This window comes from Rhinatrema bivittatum, chromosome 13 (assembly GCF_901001135.1).
Source record: "Rhinatrema bivittatum chromosome 13, aRhiBiv1.1, whole genome shotgun sequence".
Classification (NCBI taxonomy): domain Eukaryota; kingdom Metazoa; phylum Chordata; class Amphibia; order Gymnophiona; family Rhinatrematidae; genus Rhinatrema; species Rhinatrema bivittatum.
In genome coordinates this window covers 10,294,800-10,321,338 of record NC_042627.1, presented here as the reverse complement: position 1 = coordinate 10,321,338, position 26,539 = coordinate 10,294,800, and the positions used below count along the sequence as shown (strand labels likewise).

General features: G+C 43.4%; 1 protein-coding gene across 9 annotated transcripts in view; it reads left to right on the top strand.

The window, feature by feature from the left end:
• The first annotated feature begins 9,714 nt into the window (after positions 1-9,714).
• LOC115074783 (mucosa-associated lymphoid tissue lymphoma translocation protein 1-like) overlaps positions 9,715-26,539 on the top strand; it is a 99,708-nt gene continuing 82,883 nt past the window's right edge. For 2 of the 9 annotated variants that reach the window (XR_003852340.1, XM_029574607.1), the window contains exon 1: positions 9,716-10,587. The gene's annotated coding sequence lies outside the window, so the exon portion shown is untranslated. Of the gene's footprint in view, positions 10,588-10,616; positions 10,834-11,175; positions 11,340-26,539 lie in introns of those variants that run through there. The other 7 variants (XR_003852341.1, XM_029574601.1, XM_029574604.1 and 4 more) reach the window with 7 other exon arrangements.

Genomic DNA, 26,539 nt, shown 5'->3' with positions numbered 1-26,539 from the left:
GCAAACAGGGCCAGCAGAATCATTGAGTGGGACGGGAGGTAGCCTAAGGTGCCAGAAGTGGGCAGGGCAGCAGAGCGGCTAGTAAGGGCAGCAGAGTGGCTAGTAAGGACGGCAGAGTGGCTAGTAAGGGCGGCAGTTTGAAAGGACGGACGAGATGAGAAGTGGCACGGGTGAGGCACGGAGCTGGAGGGCATTTTTCGTTTTTGAGTATGTATTTCTTTGAGGAGCTGGGGTCATTTCTCATGTGTGATGAGAGAGAGAGAGAGAGATACATGACGACATCACCGCCTAGGGCAGCTGGACATCCTTTCACCGGCACTGACAACAAACCATTTTTGTCTTTATCAAAGGTAACACAAATAATATCTGAGGTGAAAACAGACATTTTGAGATGGGGTGGCTGCTTGGACTGATATGTGCCTTGGTATTTTTTAACACAACAGGACTAGCTAAACTTCTCAAATGAAGAGCTTGTCTTGTTGCATCTTCTTTGGGGTTTATTCTTAGCTCTCCCGTCCTTTCTGCTGCACTACGGTTTTCTTTAATTGTTTAATTTTGCATTTTGGAATAAAAAGTGTGTCCTGTTTGTAATGACCATGCACCTTCCTTCCTTGAGACCCCTGATCAGAACCCCATACAGGGATGTCATATTCATTATGCTGAGGGGCAGCACAGCAGCGCTCCCAATGTACTTAGATCTTCAATAGTGAGAATGGCTAAACACATCTTTTCAATACTTTCTTTTTTAATACTACTCTAGGAATTAACAATAAATCAGGACGCAAAAAAGATATAGTTGCAATGGAGAAGGTACAGACAAGGGCAACCAAAATGATAAAGGGGAATGGAACAGCTCCCCTATGAGGAAAGGCTGAAGAGGTTAGGGCTGTTCAGCTTGGAGAAGAGATGGCTGAGGGGGGATATGATAGAGGTCTTTAAGATCATGAGAGGTCTTGAACGAGTAGATGTGACTTGGTTATTTACACTTTCAAATAATAGAAGGACTAGGGGGCATTCCATGAAGTTAGCAAGTAACACATTTAAGACTAATCGGAGAAAATTCTTTTTCACTCAACGCACAATAAAGCTCTGGAATTTGTTGCCAGAGGATGTGGTTAGTGCAGTTAGTGTAGCTGGGTTCAAAAAAGGTTTGGATAAGTTCTTGGAGGAGAAGTCCATTAACTGCTATTAATCAAATTTACTTAGGGAATAGCCACTGCTATTAATTGCATCAGTGAAATGGGATCTTCTTAGTGTTTGGGTAATTGCCAGATTCTTGTGGCCTGGTTTGGCCTCTGTTGGAAACAGGATGCTGGGCTTGATGGACCCTTGGTCTGACCCAGCATTGCAATTTCTTATGTTCTTATGTTCTTATGAATGTACTGGTTTCGTTTCTTTTAACTGCTAGCTGAATTACTAAAAATATAGGTTCAGATGATGAAATATGGAAAAATTTGTAATCAATGGAGAATTCTTTCAAAGTGAATGAGTACTGAATACAAATGTACAGGTCTCTTCTCTCCTATGAAGTGGTCTTTGGATCTTCCTCGTGGCTTAGTCCGAAGCACAGGAGACTCATGTTTGGTGGGGCCAGGCAAACCATAGAGGGGAGAAGGGGGAGAGAAGGGGGAGAAGGGGGAGAGAGGAAGGATACAGGGAAGATAACAAGCACTATAGTCATGAATCCTGCTGGCAGAAGAATGGGCACTGAAGAGAGTCTCGGAGGAAAAGCCCCTTCCAACCCAGGCACAATGCCAAGAGAAAGGGGGTCTAAAACCAGGAGGGGGAGAAAGTGACCCTTTATTAAATTTGGATTGCAGCTATCATGGAGCAGCTGTTCCAGACATGATTGAAGGTCTCAGTCATTCTCCCCACAGATGCATGCAACATTGCATCACTTAGTACATATCCTCTGTAAAAACGATGCATTTAATGCCTGCTGGTGTTGAGCAACTTCAATAAATCCATCAGACTGACTTCACAGACGTGCTCGCTAACACAAGTCCCACCCTACCATTCTAATCTCAGTGCTCTCTGATCCTGGCTGCCTGACATCATCTATAAGCCTACAGTGATAACAACTAGTTAGTAAAAATGGGACACTTAGGGTGCTTAACTTATGTGCTGCTCTACGGGAGGCCAACAGCTCTGAAACTGGAAGAAGAACTCCATGAGTCTTTAAACAAGATTGGAAAGGTGTCTGCCTGTCTTGCACTTCCTGCAGATTCTTGGAATGGGAAGTGCTTCTTTTGTGTGTCTGTGTGCTAGAGCTGCTATTTGGTTGTTGTGAACTTGCTGCAGGCTATTACTGGTGGTTAGTACACTTATAATACCCTCCTCAAACCAAAGATGCAACCTGAACAACTGACGAAAATGCAGTAATCAAATATAATAGATCAATTAAATATAATAAAACTCAAAATTGAAAATACCTCAAACCTGCTCCTGTGAGAATGTGTAGCTGGGATTAGAACCTGCACAAATATTTTCCCCAGTGATCATCTTGGAATCAGTGAGAAAGGCTATTGCATATCCCGCACATCCCTAGCTTTTGGGCCATCATCTTTTTGGGATGGGTCTCAAGGGTATAAATTGCCACTGAGCACGTGCCTGAATTGAGGTTATGTGTGTGTGTGTGTGTGTATGTATGTGAATAGAAGCCTGTCTGGCGAGATGTGTGTGTGTGTGAATGGGAGCCTGCCTGGGGGGGTGGTTGTGGTTGTGTGAATGGGAGCCTGCCTGGGGGGATGAATGTGTGTGTGTGTGTATGTATGAATGAGAACCTGCCTGGGGGGTTGGAGGTGTGAATGGGAACTTGCCTGGTGGGGATGGGGGTGTGTATGTTTGAATGGGAACCTGTGTGTGTGTGTGTGTGTGTGTGTGTGTGTGTGTGTGTGTGTGTGTGTGAGTGAATGGGAGACTGCCTGGGGGGGGGGATGGGGGTGTGTGTGTGTGTGTGTGAATGGGAGCCTGCCTAGGATGGGTGAATGTGAATGGGGGCCTGCCTGAGATAGGAGGGTGATTGGGTATGAATGGAGCCTGCCTTGGGGGAGGAGGGGGGAATTTTGCCACTCCTACTAATTCATGTCAAGCTCAAGGTGACTGGAAATCAAACGTTTTCAGGTATGGGAGTGAGATATGTTTCCGTTCTTGCTTTAATTATTGGGTGTTTGATGTGTCTGCTATTCTGAAATATTTTAAAGCTGTTTGGAAATGTTTTAAAACTTTTTATATGACTTCTTAATTATTGGATGCTATTCTAGTTGCTATCTTTTTTTGCACTATTCTTTTTATTAGTATGCTTTATTATGATTGACTTATAATTCTGGATTTTATTGTTTTTTTTTATGAGGGTTGGTGAGGTTTCTGTTTTTCCCTTGCTTCATAATATACGGAATCCAGCTTAGCTTGTTTGAGTTTCCAGTACAGTTTCTGTCTACACATTTCTATTTATATTTTATGGTCTCTCTAATTTGTATTTGGTGAAGGACTGTCTGTGTTCCCCATGTGTAAGTGCCGTGAGGTATTCTGCTAGCATGTACGGTTTCTGTGTCGGAATTTAAAGCAGACTGGTTTGTTCTGCTTTCTGAATAGGAGGTGTTTTAGAGCCTGGTGCAATATTTGTCTTTTCATACACAGGGTTGTTCCTGTTTGAGTGCTTGCAGTTAATAGTATTTTGGTGTGGCAATTTTACTATATTGCTGTTGTTCAATTTACTCAAGGCTGTCCAAGGGCCAAGCCTACACCTAAAACGTGTTACAACAATAGGCCTAGTACTATAGGGGTTCCAAGTGTCTTTTTATGCAGGGTTTATTGGTTGGCACCACAGCCGTTTATGTTTTTCAATACAACAAACTGGTCCCTGCTACAGGGCCCAGCCGGCATCAGTTTTATATGACAGTTGGGGGGGGGGGGGGGGGGGGGGGAGCAACTGGAGATCATTTTGTTACGATTTAGAAATTGTGGACCTGTGGATGGGGTAAAATAGTTTTGGGGGAGTGTGTTTAAATTATCATAGTTTTGATTGCCGGAGGGAGCAGGGCTTTTTTTTTCAGGGATGAAAGGGAGCTTGGGGGCAGAGCGTGAGACTCACAGTTTCTATTGGGTGTTGGCTAGTGAGGAAAATAACAAACATTTTGTGTTAAAAGAACAGAAGGGGGGTGGAAGGCAGCACAGCAATGTTTCGCACAAGGCAGTAAAGATGCAAGGACTGGCCCTGGTTACAACACGCCCAGATTCCTCTTCTTTAACCCCTTCCGGTGGAAGTAAGGGTTCCCATCTTAGTGTTTACTCACAAACCCCCAATTCATGCAACCTCCTCCTTCTAGCTCTCCACTCCAGCCACATGTAGGGGTCCCCAATATCCTCCACGCCCCTGGTCTTAAAGAGAGTACCCTGGGTCTCCTTCCAATGACCTCTTTCCTTTCCATCTTTTACAGACAGTTCCTCATGGGGAGGGATGTTCTTCTACTCCATGGCCTCAGTCTTCCTCCCTTGAGGGGACGAGCTCCCTTTAGGGCTCCATGGCATACTGGGGTGGTCCCTGGGTCCACCTGCCCGCAGGCTAGCTACTGCACAGAGCAGGGGGTGGGGGAGGGGAGGGGAGCCTCCCAGCACAAACACATTTTTATTTACATTAAATGGGCCATTTTGGGAGGGGGAGGGTCTAGTTCAGCCCCGTTGGGCCTTTGCAAGCGGGATGGGAGGGAGGGAGGTGGCAGGCCACGATGTTTTGGGGTGTTTTTTTTTTAAAGAAAGCTATTCTTTTTTGAATATATCCGGTCAAGTCTAAAGTTATTCGGCCAACCATAGCCGAATAACTTTAGACATAACCGGCAATATTCAAAAGAATATCCAGTTGTGTTTAAAATGATCCGGCTATGGTTGGTCGGATAACTTTAATCGGGAATATTCAGCGAGACCTTTATCCCACTGAATATCTGGGACAGGTCATCCGGCTAACGTCCACTAAATGTCCCACTGAATATCGACCCCCCCAAAGAGTTCATCTGATATGGCCGTGTGGACGCACACTCTCTAACTTTATCAGCAGTTCTGAGAACATGCATGTGGTGAATGCCAAATCTGCATTGTAAATTGCCCCCAGGTTTTAACTATCACAAATACATGGATGCATGAAGCAGTTGTCCAATAGAAGTAGCAGAGGCAAAGCTTGTTAATGCTGCTGCTACTTAGTGACCTCAAGTTTAAACGTTTCCTTTAGAAAAGTTGTTACTGGGCCTACTTGAGTTGCTCTCTCTCTCTCTCTACCATGTGGTGGTGATTGTTGGGTGTTTGCCTCCCAAGTTGGCTGAAATAGAAAGGCAGATGGCTAACAAGAGGGTCAAGTACAGGCAGCAGGCAATCATGGTCAGATCCAGGCAAAAGTCAGCTCCAGTTAGCAGGCAATTGTGGTCAGGTCCAAGCAAGAGGTCAAGATCCGGAGAATCAAGCCAAGGATGACAAAGACACTGGACAAGGTGAGGCTGGAGAAGACAAGGCTGGATGAGGCAAGGCTGGAGAAGACAAGGCTGGATGAGGCAAGGCTGGAGAAGACAAGGCTGGATGAGGCAAGGCTAGATTCAGGAACACAGGAGAACAGGAACCAGGAACATGCAGGTAACATATACTGAGAGGCAGGAGACCTGTTGATGAGGCAAAGTAACGCTGCAGGCTGCTTGCTTAAATAGCCCGGTCAGGCTGACGTCATTGGGAGGCGCCGCTCAGTGTTTCCTGCCATGGGGACCTATATTATGTGCGCCTATGCATGCTCACGCACCTAAGGGAAGGTGGCAGCCTGGTGGCATCAGTGGCGGTCGGCAGCATGCGATGACGAGTGCATTCTGCTGTGACGGGAGGCCTCTGGCAGCATCAGTCAGCAATGGGGGGGGAGTGCAGTGGCTCGTGGGGCCATCCTGCGAGCTGCCACATATAACACCAATAGGAGGAGTATTGGTGTTTTAGGGCCTGGTGTAATATTTGCAGTGTTGCTTTTAATAGGTAGGATTTTTATTGCTTAAGTGTTGGCAGTTAATTATGTTTTTTGTATAGGAGGTTTACTATATTATAATTGTAATTCAGTTTATTCATGGCTTTCTGAAGGCCAAACACACATCGAATGCACCTTACAATAGATTTAATACCTTATGTGTCCCAGTTATCTTTTTTGCAGGGTTTTCTGGTTGGCACACAGCACTGCGTGTGAAAATAATATACATGCTGTGATATTTTTACCTCAGAAGGCTATTAATTTTTATTTTTATTTTTAATAGTTTATTTTTATACTTTTTGTAATATTATGATTTTCTTTTATTTTTTTTCTTTTATTTTTGAATTTAATTTTAAGATGCTTATGTAAACCGTTTTGATTAAACATTGTCTGTAAAAGCAGTATATAAACACTTTTAAATAAATAAATGTCCTTTTTCATGTAAAATCTGTTCTTTAAATGCATAACATTTCATTGTGTGTGGTGAGGGGGCACCTAATACCCTTGCACCAACCTAGAGAGAGTGCGCCACACACGGACCCCTCCCACCCATTCACCCATCTTCCACTTCTCCAGGGGAAAATGCTGGGGGAACGTGGGAGGCAGGTCGTAGACTTCCTGGGAGAGTGGCAGGATTGCTGGCTTCCTAGAAATATTAGCACCGACACTCCCTCTGCCACTCCTTCGGGAACTTTGACCCATGCTTTCCCCCCTTCTGCAGCATTTCAAATTACCAAAAGGGCCAAAATACAAGGGGACCCCCCCCCCCCCCCCCATTGGCCCTCTCATTCATTTGACCTGTCCCGTACCTTGGGGGGGGGGGGGGGGGAGGGGAGCACCGTTTCATCCCTTGCCTCAGGCAGCAGATTGACTTGAGCTGCCCCTGTCCTTACCCCAGTGATCCTCCATCCCCACTTCCTCACTAGGACTCAAGGCCCAGCCGGTCCTTTGCCTATCGGTGCTCTGGGGGCTGAGCACGGATGGGGGCTTGGAATGAAAGAACACTCGGATCAGGAGGAGGAGGAGCGGGTTTGCATCTGTGTGCGTGGGAGAGACAGAGCACCTGTGCTTGGGAGAGAGAGAGAGAGAGTTCATAACCGGCCCTGCCCCCTTTCTCATTTCCACTTCCCTTTTGTCTAAAGATTAAGCCCTATCTGTGCCTCCTCCTCCTCCTCCTCATGGTTTAGCCGCTGATAGCTCGCCCAGGAAGAAAAAACATGGCTATAAACCGAGAAAGTCCAAAGAGACTGCAGGAGCGTTATTTAAAGTGGCGTTCCTTGAACCGGTTTCCTTCAGGGAAATTGATCTTATCAAATCATAATATCTGGGCATCTATCTGTCTTCTCCCCCCTCCCCTGGCACATCTGACCCACTAATACATTCTTAGGTATTCATCCAATTTCATTCAAATCCCTGGTCACGGTCAGAGCGTTCCATGGCCCCACACAGCCTTTCCATTTGCCCTTGATGCCATGGACACGAGGAAACCCTGCATCTTTTTTTCTTTCCTCTACGGAAACAAACCAATAAGGTTTATTTGAAATTTCATATTGTAGAGAGGCGCTTTCATTTGAAACACAATAGGAAATGTCAATGACATGTGAATTCCTATTTTGCTTTGTTTTAAAAATGAAATGGAAGAAAAAACGAACCACATTGTGAGCTCCTACATTACTGCAACCCTACCACATCAGTCATTTTGAACGATGCACTGTCAATGATTAGTAATCATGACCATCTACAAATTTCTGTTCCAAAGAAAGTGAGCTGAGCATCATGAAATGTTCACATGCACCTCTCCTTCGGGCCGATGCAATATCAGCACGCGTTAAATGGGTGATCACCTCTCCTGGGTGCCTGATTTAATCTTTAAATGGGGCTGCCAGGGGAAAAGAAGGTGCTAGAGAAAATGTTACGTCTCTAGCACCTCCTCGGCATCGGGTGCCCGGGAGAGGTGGTTGTCAGCGGGTTAGGAAAACGGATGCTCAATTTTACAAGCTTCCATTTTCCTAACCTGTGCACAACCACGGGTTAAGAAAAGGGATGCTCATTAATTGAGCTTTTGTTTTCCTAACCTGACTGCCAGCGACATTTTTTTTTTTTTTCGGTTCTCCTTTTTTCAGTTCTTCCGACTTAATATTGCCATGATATTAAGCAGTATTTTCTGCTTTTCTGTAAACTTTTGGGGCTTCTCAAGAATTAATGACTGCTCTAGGACAGGCATTAAGTTTTGAGAGTGAAAATGTGCACACTCTGAGTGCACATTTTTTTTTTTTACATGGGGGTGGGGATAATAGCTAATAGCCTCATCAACATGAATTTACATGTGATGAGCGGTATTAGCTTCGTGCTGGTTTGGACACACATTTTGGATACACTAATCCCCTTACTGCATGCAGGGTTTGGGGCTTGTGTAAATAGTAAAAACTAGCATCAGCCTGCTACTATTGTGGGCGGGGAGGGGGCGCCTCCATAAAGAAAAAGGGAGAAAAAGGACAACTAAAGAGAGGAGAGGAAATTTCACATTACTCCAGCGCCCCCTAGTGAGGGCGCTGGAGACAAATAACAGTATGGGCAAAGGAAGGGAGGGTGGAGCATCAGCCTGCTAGTTTTTACTATTTATAATGAAATCAATGAAAGTGATAACTGGTTGGTTCTCTGCAGCAGATGTTATCATTAGTCTTACTCAGATTCAGTTCAATGAGTGGTTAAATGAGTGACCACAAATGTGGAAATATATCTAATGAGCTCCTAAAACAGCCTGCAAGAATCTGTCTGATTCTCTTTCTCCACTTCTCAAAGAAATCATTATGATCTCGGCCACCAGTTGGCTGCTTTAAAAGGCAACACCAAGTCTGAGAGTTGGGATAGTTTCTTTGTTTTAGATTTGTTTATTTTGTTTTCTTGGATTTTAATTGATGTTATTTATTTATGTCATTGTTGTGATGATTTGCATATTTTGCTCTCCTGTTGATATCTGTGAAGGCTAATTTATATTATTGGTTGAACACCACCCAGAGCTAGCCTAGATATAAGAAATAAGAAATAAATAAAAACTTCCTAAGATGAAAAAGAAGAGCAGTAAAGAAAAAGAAGAAAAGTAAGGGACAGAGAGAAGAAGAAGAAAGGGAATATTATCTAAAGGGAGAGAAAGAGGAAGGGTGGGAGGGATTTATAGGAGGAAGGAAAGGGGAGGGGTATAGAGAGCAAGGGAGAAGGAAAGATTGAAAGAAACACATGTTAAATGGGAAATGAAGGAAGGAATCAGGGAGGAAGAGGTGCAGCTTTGAAAGCCCCTTTGATTTAGATAAAATTAAGATTTTTCTTGGCCCATTTTAATTTGTGGTTCCAATGGTGCATTAATTGTGTACAGATTGCCATCATACTTCCTGCTATTTTCAAGCATGAGTACCAAGTGAATTCTTGAAACTGTGGATCTACTTGTCTCTTGCCTGCTTTGCTTCACAGTCTCAGGCCTATGCCCCCTTTGTTCTGGTATCATTTTTTATGACCAGCACCCCTCTCCAGATTAAAAGTCTCCTTCCATGCTCTTTCCACACTTCTCCTTATTAGTGCAAGGAGCATGGGGGTTCTTACAAAACTCTACACAGCAGCACTTGATTTACCAGTCATAATGTATGGCTGAGAACATTAAAAACTCCTGCTGCTTCTTCCGGAATATAGTATAAGCCAGAATGCAACCGAATTTTATTTATTATTATTATTTTTAATTATCACAATACTATTGCTGTAAAAACTATCCCAATAGCTCAGCTTTTTAATGGTTATACTTGTTGTTACACTTATGGGCCAGATGTACTAAAGGGATTTTCCCTTTTTTGTCTATGGCCCAATTATTTACCGCGGGTTTGAATTTTATTCTGGAAGAGAGGCTGCTGCTAGCTCCAGGCTTTGTGGCTTTTCTGGCCAGGATTTCTGAAGTAGATGAGACGGGACACCTGATTCACAGTTTGGAAGGGAAACCACTGCGGCTCCATTTCCGCAGCGCAGAGCGCCTGGTACGGACGGTTCACCTCGCCCGACGCACGGAAAAAGCGCAGGTAGGGGGCGCGTCAGGCGCTCGGTCCGAGTGCCAGGGGGAGACCGCCGGCCGGGCCCGTCACACGTGGAAACTGGCATGGCAAGCCCGCACCAGCTGCCTCAATGAGTCATGTCAAGCGATGGCACAATTCCCTTTCCACAACCTCCTGTTTGTTTTTGGGGTTGTGACGGGCCTGGCCATTCTGTGCGCTATCCACATCGCAGATGGAATCCTGGCCGCTGAGGGATGATAGCGCGGCAGGCACGGTTACCAGCGCAGAAATGCCTCCCCCCGGGACCCCCCGACGATCCCTGCTTGCGGTCGGCGCGGATCTCTCGGTGACTGCAGGAAAGGCGGAGTTTGGGGGTGGGGGTTTGGTCTCTCGTTCGGCCCAGTTTCACTTTCAGTGCTGAGCTGGGAGTTGTGGGGGAAGGACCGAGAGAAGCCGATCACTGGAGTTCCTGCCGGCTCTGGCTAGAAACGAGGCAGCAGGGGAGGGAGGGAGCCGGCTCCTCGGGCTAGAGGCCGGCACAGCTCTCCCCTCCCCCCACTCCAGGTAAGAGCAGAGCCGCCCTGCAAGGTGATCGCTTCTGCCCGGCCACTCGCAAAACTTTTTAATTTTTTAAATATTATTATTATTATTATTGTTGTGGGAGCAGCAGGGTCCGAGCCTTCTAGCCCGGGTGGACGCTGGGGAGGCGCCTGCCAGGTGAGCAGCTCTTCCAGCTGTCGAACCGCTGCACACTTGGAGGGAGGATAAAGTGAAAACAAAAAAGGGGCGAGATATAACGCCGACCGCTAAGTGAGTTGTTTCCTTTCTCTTCTTGTATTCCCTCGTTTCCCGGGGAAAGACCTCGCTCCAGGGCTTGGTCACTTTTTTTTTTTTGCTCTGCCGGTGGCGGGGGCCTCCAGGATCTTGCGCTCGGAAATTTCGGACGCGTAGAAAGAGCGCGCCTTGCTCCTACCCAACGGGTGCAGAAGTCATTAAAGGCAGGGCAGGTGAGATTTTGTCCCGGTCAATTAAGGTTGCAGGTCACCGCGGTCAGAAATATTTCGGCCGGGTTAAACGTCGCCGCCGCAAAGGACGTAGCTGAGGTGCCAGCTGCCGCGGGAGAGCTGGGAAAGCGCGAAAAGTAACGCAGGTACATACATAAGGTGAGACTCGGAATCATAGAACGCCCCCCTTTTTCAGTCTGGTCATTATCCAGTCCCTAAAGAGTGCAGGACGGGAAGAAATACAATATAACGAGGCAAAAAAAGAGAGGAGATCTACAGATAAGAACTAAAGAGCCGAAGAACCTGGAGAATGTAAGTTCCTACATTTGTTTCAATTTAACAGGAAAGCTCGGGGATAGCAGAGTACACGGGACCTTCTGGTAATAAAGCAGAACTACTACAAATACATTTAACTGCTTTAACAGGCAGGAAAAAAATGCGCAGAGTCCCTGAATGCAAAATCCAAGAACAGAAAAAACAAAAGAGAAAACCCAACACCTCTTCAAGTGGAATATGTTCCTGTTTCTGCTGTTTGGTAGCTCATAAAGCTGCTGAAACTCATTCTCAAAACGTAAATTTAGGGTTGGGAACAGAGACCCTGCCTGAACTGCTCTTAACATAGCACAACATATGTGGTTCAGATTGCCCAGAGCATTTTATTATGTTTTTTTTTTTAATTTAAAATTTATAGTCAGGAGAAAATCGGGCTGAAGTGTGTAGACCTCACTTTTAAATGGGTGAAACCTAACTCCGAAAATTAACAGTGCCTGGTGTTTGTGCTCTTTGAGTACAGACAGACTTTAGGACACTGCTAACGGTTTTGGGCAAAGCAGTTCTCTCAGCCATAAAACCCTCAAAAGGTTTTGCACAATTTTTCTGACAGGTCTGACAGATAAAGAGGCCGAATCAGTCACTATTGGCAGCTTTAAAGGTGTCCTGACAGCACCGCTTCTTGCCACGCCACTAGTGATGGGCAGAAAACCCAATTCTGGGATGGGACTGGAGCCTCCCTAAGCAGGGATCTGGGATGAAGGTGAAAATCCAGGCTCCTGAAGCTATAGCAGGGCTCTGAAAGATTACTAGAGCTGACTGCTTGCTTTAAACAAATAAACCCAGCTAGAGAGCACCTGGGCCGGATATTCTTATGATACAGAAAGAGACCTGTAACCTTGTTGAAATTCATTACCTCTGATTGCACCTCATGTGCACACAGACATTGCACACAGACATTCAGAAAGAAACTCAAGACATGGCTATTTCTACAAGCCTTCCCTGATCTATGACATCCCCTACTGCTACAACTAGGTATAGGATACCATGTATAGCTGATTACAATCAGTCTTGTATACTAGTGTTTATTATAGCCTGATGTATATATCTTTTATTATTTATGTCTGAGACTAAATATTAACTTTCTATGCTAGCCATTACTCTGGCTTTTCCTCCTCCCAGTTCAAGTGCCCCTGTTTATTGTAACTTTTCACTCTCCTTCTCTCCTAGCCTATTGCTCACGTTGTTGTTAATGTTATTGCACCACTGTTTATTGTAAACCGATACGATATGATTGGTATCATGAGTGTTGGTATAAAAAAGCCCTAAATAAATAAATGTGATCAGGACCCCAGCCCAACTGAACATCTGTTGCTATTTCTTGGAATCTGCAATTTTAAGATTTGGTTTGCATTAATCCCTTTACTGTGAGGACTGTGGCCTGGTTTTTTTTTCCCTCTGTTTATATTTTGACTACCTCAGAATAAAGCAGGCATTGTAGGTGATAGACAGCAATAGTGTGGGGAAGCCATTAAACTGCATGAGTCAGGACTGAACTGGTCCTCACACCAGAGACTCTATAGAACGAAATTAAAACGTATCTTTATCCTCTGTGGGCCTTGAACCCAGCCTTTTAGAAACAGAGCTTCACAAGAAAGGTGCTGGATAGATACTGCTACATAAGCAGCACTAGTATCCAATATCTATTCATTGTCTTCGTGCAAGTGCCTGGAGCAGGGATGGACAACCCAGGTTCATGCAAGCCACAGATGAGCCTGGCTTTCAGGATATCTGTAATAAGTACTGAATGCACACTCGCACGTAATTATTGAGTAAGATGTGGTTAAATTTTATATAGTTGGGTTTCCCGGGCCGGAAAACCAGACTTGTCGGATGCCCTCAAGGACTGGAATTGGCCATCTCTGCTGCAGAGCACTTGAAAGAAGCCTCAGATTAATGGACAAATCTCTTCATTCTTTCTGAACAATGTTTAAGGACTTCTGTTTTTGCATGTTTATACTGACTTTCCAGTGATAGCCCCTGTAAGAACCGCATGGCATTAACCAATAAAATCAAATAGATCACACGCCGTACAAATGAACAGCTGGCAGGTTCAGCATAACAGGCAAGTTGATGCCCTGAAGTCTCACTAGCAGATCTCCTTCCGAGCTCTGAGAGCCCCTGGGCGATGTGTAAGAAGTGCCTATAATTTGGTTCATATTTTACAAAAGGGTAAAAACAGCTACTGCGTGCTCATTGCAATCATTTTACTGGAGATATGCATGAATGCACCTTTCATGACTCAGATGAATAAATGAGCCCGCACCAGGGGGAAAAAAATCAGAACTTTGCTCAAAACACTAGGTTTCATTTTATTTAATCTTGAATTAAGTAAAAGTGCAGATCTGCTGCCTCCTGAAGAAATCTTTTTAGACTGGGTTCTTGCTACTTTAGGGAGTGGAGGAGTTGCTTTGAGGTTAGAGCGGCGGGCTGCGAACAAGGGAAGCCAGGCTTCAAATTCCAGTGACTTTACCCTCAGGCACAAACTTAGGGTCAGATTTGCTAAGGGTTTTTCCCCCCCCCATTCTGTATCTGTGGGGAAAAATGCTCAGTAAATGAGGCCCTTAGATTGCAATCCCTAAGGAATAAGGAGATAACCTACAGTATATAGAAACAGAGAAATGATGGCAGACAAGGACCATCCAGTCTGCCCAGTGAGCTTCCCATGGTAGCATCTGCCGCGCCGTGCAGGTTACCCCATGTATCAGTCGGTGCTGCTCGACCTGCTTTGCTTATGGACTTGGCCGTAGAAGCAGTCCTGTGGGGGGGTTTTTTTTCTTAATGTCTGAGCATCAGTCCCTCAGACTGTAAAAACATTATGGCTCGTGTTGGCTGTCCCTGAATCCAAATTCCTCTCCCCCACCCGCCTCCTCTGAAGCAGAGAGCAATGTTACAGTTACCTCAAAAGCATATATAATATAATCCACTGAAAAGCGGAATATAGAATAAATACTTTCTGTTGTTTCTCACACCCTGAAAAATGGCTGCTTTTGATTCCCGAACCAATTATGGCATCTTCTAGTCCTGGAAGGGCTTGAAGGGGAGGTGCTCAGCAGGCTAGCACACTAATTTAGTCTTTATCTCTGCAGACCTGACTTGAGCTTGGTGTTCTCAGCCTGGTGACAGGGCAGCAAGTACCACTCAGTTTGCCTGTTTCTGGAACAGAAGAGAGCTTGTAGGTTAGGAGTGAGGTGCATTGCGTGTGGGTCTCTGGACTGGAACAGAAGGAGTGCTGAGGGGCAGGAATGAGGTATGTTGACCAGACTGAATGGGGAAACTTACATAGATAGCACCTGCAAGGCACTGCTAAGGATTGTATAATTATTTTTTTTATTTTTGTTGATGAGTACCAAAGCAAAAATGTATAAAAGAGAACAGAAGGTGGGATTCAGATTGTCTGTGATTATATTTGATTGACAAATGGGAAAATTCTGCCGTGGTCTGATACGCTTGCTCGCAGTATTCTTTTAGAAAGCTTGGCAGATGTAGGTTTGGGTGGAGAGGTGCTTTCTTGGTTTAGGTCCTTCTTAAAGGTCCAGATAACAAATTGTACTTGATCAGTTTGCCTTCTCTCGTCATATGATTTCCTGGGATGTTCTTCAGGGATCCATATTGTCCAGAACTTGATACCTCTGAGTAATTTGATCAGACATGAAAGGTCAAATGTTCATCTTTGCTGATGATTATTGTAGATGATGTCTGTAGATCAGGATAGCGAAGTCACAGATGATAAAACCTGTGCTTCTCTTGAACTTGTATGATTGTGAATGGTTACAGAACCCAAAGAAGACCAAAATGCTGTCAGTGGGGAAATCTCCCTGGACAGTGCCTTCAACTGTGAAAGATCAAGTAAAGATTCTTGAAATCATTTTGGATTAAGAACATAAGAAATTATCATGCTGGGTCAGACCAAGGGTCCATCAAGCCCAGCATCCTGTTTCCAACAGAGGCCAATCCAGGCCACAAGAACCTGGCAAGTACCCAAACACCAAGAAGATCCCATGCTATTGATGCAATTAATCGTAGCTATTCCCTAAATAAACTTGATTAACAGCAGTTAATGGACTTCTCCTCCAAGAACGTATCCAAACCTTTTTTGAACCCAGCTACACTAACTGCACTAACCACATCCTCTGGCAACAAATTCCAGAGCTTTATTGTGCATTGAGTGAAAAAGAATTTTCTCCGATTAGTCTTAAATGTGCTACTTGCTAACTTCATGGAATCCGAAAGTGTAAATAACCAATTCACATCTACTCGTTCAAGACCTCTCATGATCTTAAAGACCTCTATCATATCCCCCCTCCCCCTCAGCCATCTCTTCTCCAAGCTGAACAGCCCTAACCTCTTCAGCCTTTCCTCATAGGGGATTCATTGGCTTCTGTATTATTTCAGATAACATTTATAATTTTACCGCTTGTTTTTAAGTCCTTACATGACTTAGCCCCATATTCTTTCATCTTTATTTAAACCTCACTGTCCAGCAAGACAATTGCAGTCTGCTGGCAAACTTCTCTTAGAAGTCTCAGACAGACTGACAGTAGTAGAGACCAGTAAGAAGTCATTCTCGCTTTGTGGTCCCACTCTGTGGAATTCTTAGGGAGGTGAGACTAGTGATGCAGTTTAGGAAGTAAGTTGTGCGCGCCGGCAGCCAGGTCTTCGGGACAGCGAACAACGATGCTGTCCTGCACCGCTCCTTCGAAGAAGCCAGCACATGTGCGCATACTGGGCTTTATGCGCGCGGCCGGGCCCCTTCGAAAACTGGCTCGGCACACACAAGGCCTGGCCATGCGCGGATTTTATGTGCGCAGAACTTTTAAAATCTGGGCTTTAGTTTGTTGCCATCTATTGATAGATAGATAAATCTAGATATATATATATATATATATATCTATCAGAGCCATGGCTGCTTGTGTCCCTGTGCAGCTAAAATTATTCAAACCACAATTGTTTCCATTAGGCTAGAATGATCTGCATCACAGTTATTTATGTCTTGATGCAGCAAGAATTATCCAGTACCTCTGTCTCACTGTCACTAGAAGGATCCAAGTCAAAATTGCCTATGTCCTAGGACATGCAGAATTATTCAGACCATAGTTGTCTGTTTCCACACAAACAGAGCTATCTATGCCACAGCTTCTTCTTTTCTGATGCCCGTCTGATTATTCTCTCCATGACGCAGAGACATACACTCAGTTCAGATTCCCTTTTTTTTTTTTTGTCACAGCTTGTAAGTTTGGACAAGGGGAGAAGATCATAAAGCAAGCATTCAAGTATTAACTAAATGCAGAAAAAAATTGCTCCACAAGCCTCTGAGTAATGAGCCGCAGTCATCCCAGTAAGGCCATTTTGTAGCCCAAAGGTGGGATACTGAAAAATGTTAAAAATAAAATCAAGGAGCTTCTTGTACTGAAGTTTCCTAGCTAGTTGGACACATTTCAGGTTAAGCTGGCATGCGGTGGATTTACCTACACCTATTTTGATACGCTTTTATTAATCAGTGCTCGATTAGCACACACATCACAATACTATAAAACTATGTGCTACTGAAGGCCAAATGTGATCTAGTGGAAATCTTACTAGTGTGATATAATTGTAGGGCTCCAGAGTTACCAAATAGCCTGGGTTTCCAGAGAGAGTTTCCGGCAAGTCCTGGGTTTGTTTTGTTTTTTTTCACAGTCCCACCTCCTGGTGCATTTTGGTACCTGTGTGCTAATTTCAAGTAGAAAAAGATAGGACTACAAATTCATCAATGCATGGGGGGGTGTGAGCTTTAAAGCTAAGACTAGTTTGAAATCTCATACCACAGACTGGGTCACTTGGCAATTCTGAGGCTCAGATAGTTTAAAAAAAAAAATGTTGGTGAACAAAATAATTCCAAGGTTCAAGGGATGTTCCTAACAAGGATGAATGAAGGGTGCACGTTACGTTCTCTTGCTGTGATTGGGCGTCACTGACCTATATTCTGTGAGCGTGAGGAGAACATTTAGAGGCGTGCATATGGAAAGATTCAGATACATTTATACACTTGAAATGACTATTGGGGACAGAGGTATTTGTTTATATACAAAGTTTGAACACAGTATATTATATTTCAGTCAGGATTTGTCTGAGGAATACAGTGACATCAGTGAACGTAATTATGCTTATCAAAGATATCCATAGCCCAATCAAAAGACTGTACCTCGGTAATATCAAGGCTCAGGTTATCTTTCTACAAGAGATCTATTCAGAGAAAGAGAAGCTGCTAAAATTAAAACAAGATTGGATGAGAGAAGTTTTGGGGATGACCTTCAGTAGGATAAAACGAAGTTAGGCTGTGCTAGTTGGTGCATTGTTGACTGAACAGATAGGAGAAGTGGATGAAAGTGCCAGTCACTTTAATTAATGTCTTAGCGACCCCCTAATGAGGATTCCTGCTTTCCATGTACGTTTATTTGCTGGAGCTGATTTTAATTGCATTCTTGAAAACTAGATAGGAAGCATCCTTTAATGAAGGGAATATCAGAGCAGTCCAAATCTTGAAAAGATATTACTCGTGATTTCAAATCAGATTTCTGGCGTGCCGTATATCATAATGAGCTTGATTTTACTTTCTACTCAACTTCTCACAAAATGTGTTTCCATCTAGACTGTTAGTTTTGTAGGGGTTTAGGAGAAATGTTGTGGAGGCTGAGCTAATGGAGTTTCCTATATCAGACCAGGGAGCCATAATTACAGTAGATTTCAGTTAAGTAGAGGCTTAACCAATGAATTTTAATTGAAGATAAACTCATTGCTTTCATTAAAACAGAAATTGAAGAGTTCTGGCTACGAAAATGTCAATGTCTTTTCAGCAAGGATGTGCTGGGATGCTTCTAAGGTCTAAATTAATGGCAGATAATTTATTTTAGAGCTGCACATAAGAAAAATTATGTGTAAGCCAAACGGAAGGAGGTCCATATTCAGCACCACTTAACCAGATAAGCTCCAACTAAGTGGTGCTTTTTAAATATTTGGCCACAGGTTAAGTATTTATCCAGCTAAGTGGTGGGAAGATAATGGGCATAATGGGGTGACTTAGCTGTATAGATTATCTGGCTAGCTTCCGATATTCAGAGTTAGCCAGATAACTTGACTGGCTAACTCTGGTCGCCCTGTAGACTTGTCCAGAAGGCTTGCCATGTAAACTTAGCTGGCTAACTTGAGGCTAGCTGGATGCTGTGCTGCTGAATATAGCCAGATAACCTGCTGCACTGCACAGCAGCCAATGTGGCCCCCAAGATGTCCACCTGGAGCATTGTTCTAACATTTGGTTGTAGTTAGTTCTCCTAATAACTCTGCTCTAATCAGACATTCTGAATATGGGGATCATGCGGGTAAATTCCTACCACATGGGATCAAGCTCTCCTCCCTTCCAGGGTATACATATTTGTCTTCCAGTCTCATAAGACTTTTGGTACAGACCCCATACCATTTTGTCCACTTTTCTCTAGACTGCTTCTATCCTGTCTCTCTCCTTTTTGAGATCTGGTCTCCAGAACTGAACACAGTACTCCAGTTATGTCTCTCTCTCTCTCTCTCTCTCTCTCTCTCTCTCTCTCTCTCTCTCTCTCTCTCTCTGTGTGTGCATCCCTCTGGCCTTAGCCAACGTCTTATCACCTTCTTTCACTACCTTAAGATTTTCAGACACTATCACCCTGATATCTCTTTCCCAGTCTGTGCACATCGGTCTCTCACTCACCATCATGAATAGTTCCTTTGGATTATTGCACCCCAAATGCATGACTGCATTTTTTGGCATTGAATCCTACTGCCAAACTATGTTTTTTTTTATATTGCTTCTCATTGTCTCTACTCCTTCAGGAGTATCCAGTCTGTTGCAGATCTCAGTCACAAAAAGACAAACCTTATCTTCTAACCCATCCATCTGCAAGATCATTCACAAAGATATTGAACAGATTAGGTTCCAGAATTGACCCTTGAGGCACTCCACTTATCACCATTCTTTCTTCAGAGAAATTTCCATTTACTAGTACATTGTATCTGTCAGTCTACCAATTTATAATCCATTCCACCACCTTGGGTCCCTCTCCCAGGCATCTCATTTTATTCACGAACCTCCTATGTGGGACCATATCCAAAGATTTGTTGAAATCCAAGTAAACCGCATCAAGAGCTTTTCCTTGATCTAATTCTCTAGTTAATCAAAAAAAATCAAGCACATTCATATGACATGACCTTCCTCTGGCAAAACCATGTTGCCTATTTCCAGCCTCCCCTCTGCTACCACTTTTGTGAAGCAAGACCACAACTGCCCTTCTCCAATCTTGTGGCACCTCATCCAAGTCCAAAAAACTATTGAACAGTTCTTTCAGCAGACCTGCCAGCACCTCTCTTATCTCCCTTAGTCCTTATTTATTTATTGATTTATTTTATTTATAAAATGTGTTATACCGTCGTTTTAGAAAAATTCCATCACAATGGTTTACAGTGTCATAAAGTAAACATAAAACTATACCATAAAAGTCAGGAAGGTTTACAGTGTCATAAACATAAAACAATACCTGGGATGTATCTCATCCTGCTCCATGGCTTTGTCCATTTTCAGTTTTGCTAGTTCCACCCAAGCATCTTCCTCTCTGCCATACTCCTCTGCACTCTTGCTAACCAGGGTCTTCTTTAGTGAATACTGAACTGAAGTCGTTTTTTTAATATTTCTCTTATTTCCTTGTCTTTCTCCAGACTTTGCTTCTTGTCTCGTTTCAATCTTACAATACCACCACTGCCCTTCCTCCCATATCCCCTCTCGGTTTTCTCCTCTCCAAGCTGAAGAGCCCTTATTTGTTTAGCCTTCCTTCATATGGTAGCTGTTTCATCCCCTTATCATTTTTTTATTGCCTTTTATTTATGATTAAGTGCCTTTCTTCAAAAACATTGAGGCAGAGTACAGCCACAATAAAAGAATCCATAAAATAATAAATACAGTGATAAAACAATATAGGAATTCAGAGATTTGGGGGAGCTGGGACAGAGACTGAGCAGGGATTGAGGTAGAGGGTGGGGAGTGTTAGATTGGCTGGGGATAATGTGAAATGAGGCTGTGGGGGTGGGGTCGGTCTGGAAAAACCAAAAGGGGGGCCCATCCAAAAGTGTTTGTCCAGAGCCCCATAAGTGGTTAAAGCAGCCCTGGGTCCCGGACAGGAGGAGCAGGGCAGCCAGGGGAAATAATACTTGGAGGGAACGGAGGAAGGGAAAGGAGAGAGAGAGAATGACTGGAGTGAGGAGGGAGAAGGGGAAGAAAATACCTGGAGGGGGGAGAGAGGAGAGAAATGGAAGGAGGAAGAATGCTGGGAGGGAGGGTGGGAGAGAATGCCTGGAGGGAGAGGGAAGAGAGTGCCAGGAGGATGGAGGGGGAAGGAAAGGGAGGGGGAGGATATATAATATTGGGAGAGGAGAGAGAGCATGCGAGGAGGAAGGGGTGGAAAGGAGGAATATCTGGAGGAGGAGGCTCTGTCTGGGGTACTATTTGACCTAGAGCCGGCCCTGTATCTGTTTTAGGCATAACTGATAATATTTAGGGTGTCATTATTTAACCAATTTAAACTCCAAACTGGGTACTGTCTCTGTGGGGTAGATCATAATCCCTGCAATTTTAGGAAATGTAAGCAGTGGCCTGGTTCTCTAGCTGATCCATAGCAATTCAGATTTAGATGGATTGAACTTTAACCTGTTCTGATCTAACCAATTTGAAACCACTTCTAGACATCTGTGAACCTTTATAATGTTAGAGGCCTGGTCTGCCTCCACATGCACTATTAGCAAATAAATGGCATTCAATGTTTTATTCGCTGATGTCGACAGTGTCAGATTATTAGGGTCTTCCAACTTCAGTCTGGGTTTCAACTACAGCTTTATTCAAGACAGAGGTGCCACAGGAAGAAGTGTCCTGGCTTACACTTGTGAGAATATATAAAGGCACAAGCCACTTACTTCTGAATCTGGGACTCAGATCTCTCCTGGGTGCTTCCAGCTTAGCCCTCAAACTGCCTGAAACATGATGGTGATTCTAGCAACCTCTTTTGGGAGCCCAGAGGGACCATCCCTGGTCCTCGGGGGCAGGGTTGCGTTTGGGCTTCAGTCTGTATGCAGGTTCTTCTGACTTGTTTCACTCTTGCTGCTTAGGGTCATCATATGGCTCTGGTCAGAGCTCCAGGTCAGCCGTAGCCTTTTTGCCCTCACAATCAGCCAACAGAATCGAATACACACAAAAAAAGAAGGGCGTATAGGATAGGGCCTTGCTGACCTTCACAATTCAAGAGGAAAACATCCAAATCTTTATCATCCCAGTGTAGCCAATGCATTCTCTCAGTTAAAAATTAGGTGAACCACATGAGCACAGATCCCTGCAATCCATCCTTGGCGAGGTGTTCCAGAAGTAGACCATGATCAAGCGCGTCAGACGTAAGAGACAGGACAAGGAGAGTCAAGAGAGAATCTCCTACCCATCTGCATGTATCCTGACACTATTAAATAAACTCAGCAACACTGTCTCAGTTCCGTGGCTCATATGGAACTCCAATTGACAAGGATGAAAAGCTTTCCTTTGCTGTAAATAAATATTCCATAGCTTAGTGGTAAGACAGTCTCTCTGTCACTTCACTTTTATAAATGGGAGTTTGGAAAGCAGGCAGAAGTGTTCAACCAGCACGGAATCCAACTCCTGCTTTTTGAGTATTGGTCTTTTCCATGCCTGGAGGAAATGTCCCTGTTGTAATGATTGGATATTGATCAGTCCTAGGTCAGAATAAGCGACTTGGACCATTAGTTTGATCAGTTTGGAAGAAGCAAGGTCAATTTGACAGGTGGTAATTATCCTATGTACTAGGGTCTTCTCCACTTGGACCAGAGTAACCTGTCTTAAATCTTGAAAGCCCCCAAGTAGACCCTTGAATTTAATCTGATCAGTTGGTGACCTGTTCAAGCAATATTTTTCAAAATAATGTATCCCTTTCTAGCATCAGACTTCTTGCTCTAATTGCACTGATCCTGTTACAAATCAAGTTGTACAAAAGATGCCTGAATATCAATAATTTTTTTTGTGTCAAATGCTGAGCCAAATTTTAACTGAAAGCTTGCAATGTTGATCCATCGTCCCTTGGTCTGGTACGGTCGTTAACTGTCACACCACTGGAAACAGTCCTTCTTGCTTTGTTACCTGTCAAAAACACTTCCTCTTTAATATGATTCCTTTTGGCCTAGCTAACTCTTTGCCCATATATTTTCTCTGGTGGATCTTAAACAAATCTTGGTTTATATCAGATTCTTCTTTCTGTCATTTCCTCTGTAGTCGGTGAGTTTGTTGTTGGTTCATGAGGGTGAATCAAATAGATCTTAATGGGGGCAAACTGTTCCCCCAGGAAACCTAATATAGAATCCTGTTTAATAATGGTTTGGTCACGTGATAAATTCAAAAGGTCTGAGCCTGTATTCTTACTCAAGGTAATTACTTCCTCTACATTCATGTTGTTTGAATTTCTCAATCTAATCCTAATTGTCTCTGACAGCTGTCTGTGTTTAAAACAGGAAACCAAAGATTACATAAAAGGCACTAGATCAACAAAACAAAGCTTTTTGTAATCGTAAAAGGTGTCAGCAAGCCAGACGGTGTATGGAAAGCATTCTCTACTGCCCAGTCTACTCTATCATCCACCTTCTTCAAACAATGGCTTCATAGCCATATGAAACATTTTCAAAAAAATTTTTTTAGAAATTGCACTAAAAGCCTTCAGTCCAATCAACCCCAAATCAAAATGTTTTAACCCCATATAATAATCCCTGACATCAGCTGGCATTCTGTATCTCTCTATAGTGCTACAGGGAGACTCGAGAAACTTATCTTGATAAATCGGTGCTCAGTGTCGGACCGCATGGGCTCACACAGTCTACAAGAGAGTTTAAGCCAAGCCAATTTATAAAACTTTATGAAAATGTGAGAAAATCAGCTGCTGCTCTTCCATTTTTGTTCGTTTATAATAAACATTGATAAATTCCCAGGAAAAAATAAAACTTAAAAAGAAAGGTCCCCAGATGCAGCTTATACAAATTAGAAAAGCAGTCAAAGCTGACTTTGGAGAGCAAAGTGGTTTTGGAATCCCACACACCCTGCCGCCCACGCAGCCACTTATTTCCTGATTTCCTTACATAGATTTCTAGAGGGATAGAGGCCTGGTTTCTGGTGACTTTACTCCGTTAAAGCCCACCTAAGAACCCACCTGCTTTTGATTCTCTGTCTTGTTGATCTTAGCTAGAAGCTTCTTGTTTGTCTTGCCTGTATGTCCTGACTGGATTTGTAAGTGCCATGGAGTCAGCACATATCGTAGCGAGGACAGAGAGCACCAATGCCCAATGAAAGCACCCAGGACACGCATTTGTTACTACATATGCTGTTGCTTTAGATTTAGCACCCATAGATGCAATTGTTAAACCCATGTTCTCAAGAACCCTCCTACTTCTATCACAGATATTAATTATTTCTATGGTTCTGCCAGACAGATGAAACCCATGTTATAGAATTGCCTGTAATAAAGAAAAGATCACCTGCAATTCTAACTTGTATTAACATAGCAGATAGGGAATAAGGCTGATGTCCTATTATATTTAGCACAATTGAAAGAAACTTTGCAACCATTATTAGACTTGCTATGGTACCATATCTAAAGTGAACTATGATGAGTGTGTGCTTCTCCTCGTGGCATGGCCAGTTAAAAAGATTTTCCTATAACATGGTTTTAAATGAGAAGCTAAGACTTTTAAGATCCTAATTATTCAGGTACCCTTACAGCTAACAGATCTCTTGAAATTAAACTATTATAAGATATGTTTTCAGTTACTGAATGTTTTCAGTTACATTGTAAACCGATGTGATTTGTAGATTTTACAGGAACGTTGGTATAAAAAAAGTTATAAATAAATAAATAAATCCAGGGAATTAAGGTGGATTTGATAGCTCTGCTACCCCTTATCATTACTGGCCAAATGAATGCTTTTGAAATGAGTAGTTTGCTCAGATTTCTCTGGTTTTTTTTTTTTTTTTTTACAGATGATTCAGTATTGAAGGAATTTAAAAGTGCAATCATCACATTTATTTGGAAATGTAAAAGGCTGAGACTCAGATTTTGTTATTTGCAGGTGACGTGAGAGGATGGTAGGCTGGCCTCTCCTAATTTATGCAACTCATTTTTGGCCATGCAATTTGTGTATGTTAAAGGTTGGTTGCTTGTTTGAGTGGGTGCGGGTAGGGGAGGCAGCAGTACCCCCTTATAAACTGTCACAGCTATCCCAGCCAGACTGCTTCCAGCTATTATTAACCAACATATTGATTAATGACAGGCAGCAAACATAATATTAAGGTATGTAAAATTATTATGGAATAGGAAATATGAGATTTCACCAAAGTCGCTATTAATTAATAGTTTTGCTAATCTAGGACTACACAAACGATTAGACTAGAGGCCGGGGTAATGTCATACAAACCTTGGATTCAGGGGATTTCCTGAGGTCTGTTCACTTTTTTTTTTTTTTTTTCCCCACATACTGTATAGCTGGCTGGCTTCTTGTTGGTTTGCATATGGGCAGCTCGCCCATTTCCTTTTGAGGAAATATAATTTTGCAAAGTGTTATCTGCCCTCTTCCTGTCATATGATGGCACATTTTACTGAATGGAATGGTCGGAGGCGCTCTCCTAACCTTAAGAGATTCTACAAAGGAGGATTAGTAACATAATGAAGGCAGAAAGGAGACTGTGTGAGCCATGGTCTGATGATTTTGGATAGGTGATACCCCCCTGAACTTGTCAGTGGCATTTGGCAAATGTCCTTAAAGTCCTACCTTGTCCAAAGCTGTGAGATTGCAAGATCCAGCGTGTGCATGCAGCACCTTTTCAGCCACATAAGATAAAACTTACAAAACTCTCCATTTTGCTGGAGGGGCTGTGCCCAGGTGGGCACCAGAGGACACACTTTTTTTTTTTTTTTGGAAATGCCGTGCAATTAATACAATTCTGGTTTCAGGCAGAGGAGAAAATAAGTGAATGAACTGGGCACTTTGTTGCACAAAAGCCGCTCTTTGGAATGGTCATGCGGGGCCGGCTGGTCTTTAAAGTTTAGAAACAAAATGGTGGCATTATTTGCATCTGGTAGGGCCATTGAAGCAAGTCCATCCACCTGCGATAGTCTTAGATTGCAGATTGTCTAACTTTGGTCAGTGCTGAGAAAGCTGCAGGTAGGGCCAGATTGTTCTAAACAACTATTCCAAGATGTGAGGAAGATTTGCAATCTCTCTTCAGACATATTGGGTGAAGCATGCTGGCTGACTTCACAATGATGTACCTGGGTTGCTTCTCTTCATTCATTCATTCGTTATTTCTGTATAATTGCTCATTTTACTGCTTTGGAGTTGTCTTGTTTGCTACAGTACACTGTTAAGTGTGTAAGTGTGGCATGCGTTTATTTATGCTTTTTTGCTTGTGATGTATGTTTTGATTAATTTTTAAAATAAAATAGATTTTTTTAAAACTATATTCTGATTCACTCAGGCTTTTCCCCATTCTATGCCTATGGGGGGGAGGTGGGGGGAAACCTTAGCAAATCATGTCCTATGTTAATAGCTCCAGTTTTTTTATAAAGGCAAAACAGGGGGTTTCTTAAAGTTGGCATTGTCTATGAGGGATGTATGTGTGTGTGGGGTGATGGAGGTTTGTTCGGAGATTTGTGGGCATCTCTATGTGGATAGAGGGTTTTGTGAAGGGTTGTGTTTGCATGGGTGTGTCTGTATAGGTGGGGGTGTATAGGTGCATATGGGGTATGTATCTGGGATGGGTGCATGGAGGTGTAATTTGGAAACTGTGTCAGCTTTTCCCTGTCTGCGAGGGATGTAGGTGTCAGTATGTGTTGGGGGCAGGGGTGTGTGTGTGTGAGATGTATGGGTAGAATGTGTGTGTGGTGGGAAGAATTTGGTGCAGTGTAGGGTGGGTGTCGGGTATATGTGGGTGTGTGTAGGGGGGGTTGTGAGTCTGGATGTTTTGGGGAGGTGTAGTTGCAGGGTGTACATGTATGCACAAAAGTGGCTTTGAGGGTACCTTTTGGTGCCAGCCATCATCAGTTACTTCAGTTACTTTTTCTTGGCTCTGTCTCCCTCTGCCT